Source organism: Chelonia mydas, chromosome 7, assembly GCF_015237465.2.
Source record: "Chelonia mydas isolate rCheMyd1 chromosome 7, rCheMyd1.pri.v2, whole genome shotgun sequence".
Taxonomy (NCBI): Eukaryota; Metazoa; Chordata; order Testudines; family Cheloniidae; genus Chelonia; species Chelonia mydas.
In genome coordinates this window covers 36,374,120-36,380,119 of record NC_057853.1, presented here as the reverse complement: position 1 = coordinate 36,380,119, position 6,000 = coordinate 36,374,120, and the positions used below count along the sequence as shown (strand labels likewise).

General features: G+C 43.6%; 1 long non-coding RNA gene across 1 annotated transcript in view; it reads left to right on the top strand.

Annotated features, from left to right (window-relative positions):
- Positions 1-3,987: 3,987 nt before the first annotated feature.
- The window catches only part of LOC122466632, an 88,976-nt gene continuing 86,963 nt past the window's right edge, over positions 3,988-6,000 (top strand). The window contains exon 1 of the long non-coding RNA XR_006292294.1: positions 3,988-4,085. This is a non-coding gene — a long non-coding RNA (uncharacterized LOC122466632). The remainder of the gene's footprint in view (positions 4,086-6,000) is intronic.

Genomic DNA, 6,000 nt, shown 5'->3' with positions numbered 1-6,000 from the left:
GAGACCCTGGGGACTTTGCTTCTTCCTCTGCAGCAGGGGTCTCATGCAGGTTTAAACTAGAGTAAGTAGTGGATTCTTTGGTACCTGAAGTCTTTAAATCAAGATTTGAGGACTTCAGTAACTCAGTGAGCGTTTATGGGCGTATTACTGGAGTGGGTGGTAGAGGTTCTGTGGCTTGCAGAATAGATGATCATGGTGGTCCCTTCTGCCCATTACACCTACGAGTAAGTGCTGGTGTTTCCTCTCCAACCACATAATGTGACCAGATTCTCAAAATTGCTCAGCTCACACTTAGGCAACTAAATGAAGTGCCCAAATACGCAAAAGCTCCCATTGGAACTGTCTTTTTGTCCTGTGGTTGTACAGCGCTCAGCACAGTGAGGTCCTGCTCCATGATTAGGGCCTCTAGCTGCAATGGTAATGCAAATAATTAATAACAAAAACAATGGGGGGTGCAGAGCACTTTTTAAAATCTGGCCCTTTCATTTAGATGCCTAAATGGGACTTGAGCTCTCTGGAAAATCTGGCCCCTTATCACATTTTGTCTGGCACACGTACTTACCATTGACCTAAACACAACTGAAGTTTGTCTCTACTCAGTGGTTTGCTGTTTTGTCCTGAATATTGTACGCTGTGCTATCATCAGCATCTATACTCCACTACCAGGGTCCTTATGCTGCACTCTTAACATAAACAAAACTCCTGTTGATAGCAGGATTTGGTCCTTAATATTTATATATGATGATAGAAAACATAAAATCTGATTTTTCAGTTAGGGCTTCTTCCCTTATGAATTTAAGTGCGGGGGTGTAAAGCCTATGCTTTCTGCAATGTGAATTAATATCACATTAATTTAAAATACAATCTTTTGTCTTTTGGACTGTTTTTTTTTTAATTGAAAACTAAATAGCTCTGATTTGTGCTTCCAGGGTTTCACAAAGAGGTCTCCTGTTTTATCAATTGAAAAAGTTGTGTCTACTGATTTTCTAATAGCCTGCCCATCCCATTCTGAGTTTCTTTAGACCAAAAAAGACAGCGCTTCTCCATGTTAGCAGGGAACATGCTGTGAATTTGATTTCTAACTTGGCTGGTTGTGTTAAAATGCCAGCCACGATTTCTGGAATTTGCGCTTGGGTTTTCTTTTTTTCTTTCTAATACAGAAGTGTTGTGTGTGTGTGTGTGTGTGACTCTTTTTAAGAAAAATCTTGTGGCTACTGACAGGGTTTGTTTGATATGGAAGATGCATTTGAAAAAGTGGATGGGAATCTGGGAGGCAGTGACCATGAGTTGGTTGAGTTCAGGATCCTGACGCAGGGAAGGAAGGTAAGCAGCAGGATACGGACCCTGGACTTCAGGAAAGCAGACTTCGACTCCCTCAGGGAACAGATGGCCAGGATCCCCTGGGGGACTAACATGAAGGGGAAGGGAGTCCAGGAGAGCTGGCTGTATTTCAAGGAATCCCTGTTGAGGTTACAGGGACAAACCATCCCGATGAGTCGAAAGAATAGTAAATATGGCAGGCGACCGGCTTGGCTTAATAGTGAAATCCTAGCGGATCTTAAACATAAAAAAGAAGCTTACAAGAAGTGGAAGGTTGGACATATGACCAGGGAAGAGTATAAAAATATTGCTCGGGCATGTAGGAAAGATATCAGGAGGGCCAAATCGCACCTGGAGCTGCAGCTAGCAAGAGATGTCAAGAGTAACAAGAAGGGTTTCTTCAGGTATGTTGGCAACAAGAAGAAAGCCAAGGAAAGTGTGGGCCCCTTACTGAATGAGGGAGGCAACCTAGTGACAGAGGATGTGGAAAAAGCTAATGTACTCAATGCTTTTTTTGCCTCTGTTTTCACTAACAAGGTCAGCTCCCAGACTGCTGCGCTGGGCATCACAAAATGGGGAAGAGATGGCCAGCCCTCTGTAGAGATAGAGGTGGTTAGGGACTATTTAGAAAAGCTGGACGTGCACAAGTCCATGGGGCCGGACGAATTGCATCCGAGAGTGCTGAAGGAATTGGCGGCTGTGATTGCAGAGCCCTTGGCCATTATCTTTGAAAACTCGTGGCGAACGGGGGAAGTCCCGGATGACTGGAAAAAGGCTAATGTAGTGCCCATCTTTAAAAAAGGGAAGAAGGAGGATCCTGGGAACTACAGGCCAGTCAGCCTCACCTCAGTCCCTGGAAAAATCATGGAGCAGGTCCTCAAAGAATCAATCCTGAAGCACTTAGAGGAGAGGAAAGTGATCAGGAACAGTCAGCATGGATTCACCAAGGGAAGGTCATGCCTGACTAATCTAATCGCCTTTTATGATGAGATTACTGGTTCTGTGGATGAAGGTAAAGCAGTGGATGTATTGTTTCTTGACTTTAGCAAAGCTTTTGACACGGTCTCCCACAGCATTCTTGTCAGCAAGTTAAGGAAGTATGGGCTGGATGAATGCACTATAAGGTGGGTAGAAAGCTGGCTAGATTGTCGGGCTCAACGGGTAGTGATCAATGGCTCCATGTCTAGTTGGCAGCCGGTGTCAAGTGGAGTGCCCCAGGGGTCGGTCCTGGGGCCGGTTTTGTTCAATATCTTCATAAATGATCTGGAGGATGGTGTGGATTGCACTCTCAGCAAATTTGCGGATGATACTAAACTGGGAGGAGTGGTAGATACGCTGGAGGGGAGGGATAGGATACAGAAGGACCTAGACAAATTGGAGGATTGGGCCAAAAGAAATCTGATGAGGTTCAATAAGGATAAGTGCAGGGTCCTGCACTTAGGACGGAAGAACCCAATGCACCGCTACAGACTAGGGACCGAATGGCTAGGCAGCAGTTCTGCGGAAAAGGACCTAGGGGTGACAGTGGACGAGAAGCTGGATATGAGTCAGCAGTGTGCCCTTGTTGCCAAGAAGGCCAATGGCATTTTGGGATGTATAAGTAGGGGCATAGCGAGCAGATCGAGGGACGTGATCGTTCCCCTCTATTCGACACTGGTGAGGCCTCATCTGGAGTACTGTGTCCAGTTTTGGGCCCCACACTACAAGAAGGATGTGGATAAATTGGAAAGAGTCCAGCGAAGGGCAACAAAAATGATTAGGGGTCTAGAGCACATGACTTATGAGGAGAGGCTGAGGGAGCTGGGATTGTTTAGTCTGCAGAAGAGAAGAATGAGGGGGGATTTGATAGCTGCTTTCAACTACCTGAAAGGGGGTTCCAAAGAGGATGGCTCTAGACTGTTCTCAATGGTAGCAGATGACAGAACGAGGAGTAATGGTCTCAAGTTGCAATGGGGGAGGTTTAGATTGGATATTAGAAAAAACTTTTTCACTAAGAGGGTGGTGAAACACTGGAATGCCTTACCTAGGGAGGTGGTAGAATCTCCTTCCTTACAGGTTTTTAAGGTCAGGCTTGACAAAGCCCTGGCTGGGATGATTTAACTGGGACTTGGTCCTGCTTTGAGCAGGGGGTTGGACTAGATGACCTTCTGGGGTCCCTTCCAACCCTGATATTCTATGATTCTATGATTCTATGATTTTTATAAAAACCAACCAAAAAACCTCTTAGTTTTTTTGAAAATACAGTTAATGTTTGTGGGTTAGAGAGAAGTTTTCTCAGCTAAGCAAGATACCTTAAAACAATTTAACAAAGTATAATGCTGAATTTACTGATTTAGATAATTCTCTTGTCTTTGGTTCAGAAGCTTTGGGCTGGTTTTTCTCTCGATTCTGTATCTCTGTGTTTTTTAAAGAGACAGTTCTTATATTTATCATATTTTTTTTTAAGACCAAAAGGTACCATTAGGATCATCCAGTCTGATCTGTATATGCCAGGTCATATAATTCACCAAGTGATTTGTTCCTAAAGCCCATAATTTCTATTTTGAGCTAGAGCATCTATATTAGAAAGATACTCAACTTAAAGTGATGGAGAATCCAGCACATTCTCCATAAGCTGGTCCAGTGGTTAATTACCCTCACTGATTTAAAATTTTTCGTTATTTCTAGTTGGAATTTATCTAGCATCTGCTTCGGCCTTTGGATGCTGTTATGCTTTTGTCTGCTAGATTAAAGACTCTCCTGTCAGAAATCTTCTCTCCATGCAGGTACTTATAGACTATGTTCAAATCACCTCTCAGCTTTCTCTTGGATAAACTTATAAATTGGGTTTCTTTAGCCTTTCACTATAAGGTAGGTTTTCCAGATTTGAATAATTCTTGTTGCTATTTACTGAACCCTTTCCAATTTGTCAACGTCTTTTGCAGTGCAGACACCAGAACTGGACAAAGTATTCTGGTAATGGTCTCACTAATGTCTCTTGCCATGTTAATGCCACCTCCCTATTTTTACTCACTAATCCCCTGCTTATATATCCAAGGATCACGTTTGCTCTTTTAGCCACCAAATTGCACTAGAAGCTGGTTTTCAGATGGTGGTTCACCTTCTAACCCAAGTGTCTTTCTTTCTGAGAAACTGCTTTCTAAAAATACAGTGCCCTTCTCTATAAGTGTGACCTACATTCTTGTTTCCAAGATGTGACCTTGCATTTAGCTGCATTAAAAATGCATGTTGCTCAAGTGAACCCAGCTTACCAAGTGGTCTAGGTTGTACTGTAGAAATTACTTTAATATTTACCACTCCATCAATTTTTGTGTCCTCTGCAAACTTTAGCAGCAATGATTTTCTGTTTTCTTCTAGCTCAGTGGTTCTCAAACTGTGGGTTGGCACCCTGTTTTAATGGGGTTGCCAGGGCTGGCTTAGACTTGCTGGTGCCTGGGTCTAAAGCCAAAGCCCGAGGGCTTCAGACCGGGGCAATGGGGCTCAGGTTACAGGCCCCGTGCCTGGGGCAGAAGCCCTTAGGCTTTGCCTGCCACCCACCTGGGGTGGTGGGGCTCAGGCTTTAGCTTTGCCCCTTCCTCCCCCACAAGGCAATGGGGTTCGGTCGGCCTCAGGCTTCGGTTCCCTCTCCTGGGTTTGTGTAGTAATTTTTGTTGTCAGAAGGGGGTCGCGATGCAATGAACTTTGAAAACTCCTGTTCCAGCTCATTGTGTCACGCTATCTGAAGTGGTTCACCACTGAGAGTGCCAATTTCAGGTCAGGTTTCAGAGTAACAGCCGTGTTAGTCTGTATTCGTAAAAAGAAAAGGAGTACTTGTGGCACCTTAGAGACTAACCAGTTTATTTGAGCATGAGCTTTCGTGAGCTACAGCTCACTTCATCGGATGCATAGCATATCGTGGAAACTGCAGTTTCCACGATATGCTATGCATCCGATGAAGTGAGCTGTAGCTCACGAAAGCTCATGCTCAAATAAACTGGTTAGTCTCTAAGGTGCCACAAGTACTCCTTTTCTAATTTCAGGTCAGACTCAGAAAACAGGCCAGATGTTCCAAACTGCTGGTATATTCTATAATTAGATTTCACCAAGCCAGCAACAAATGTGCACTCCTGGATCACTATATTAGTCTTACCATGGAGTCACAAACAGTCCCCATAATCCTGGTTACTCGGACAAACTGAACTTTGTGATAATGGTTCCTTATACCACATATCACATCAGATTAGGTTACTTCCAACCCTAAAGGATCAATCACTTACCCCAGGTCAATGGATACTCTCGATGTCACACCAAAGACAATGCTGGCAGCCAATTTCTCTAGTAAACTAACTATTAGCTAAGAAAAGAAATGAGCATTATTGAGAAGTTAAAGCAGGTAAAATACATTAACAGGTGAGTCAAAGTTTGTAAGTCCAAGTGACAGCAGAGTTGTAGTGATCTGCTAGTTTTCCATAAGTCTCTTAGGGTTCTCAAAAATAATTCTGGGGATCTCTGTCCACTTGTTCAGTATTCCACCCTGTTAGAATCCAAAACAACCTAAGAGATACAGGATCGATCCCTGGAACCATTCTTCTAACGTCTTTCCCAAAAAGTCAGTTGGCAAGTGTTTTTTCATTCACAGCATGGGCTCTTCTTTGTTGATTAAATGCAAGCAGAGTCTGAACTTCCATTGTTGAAGAAAAC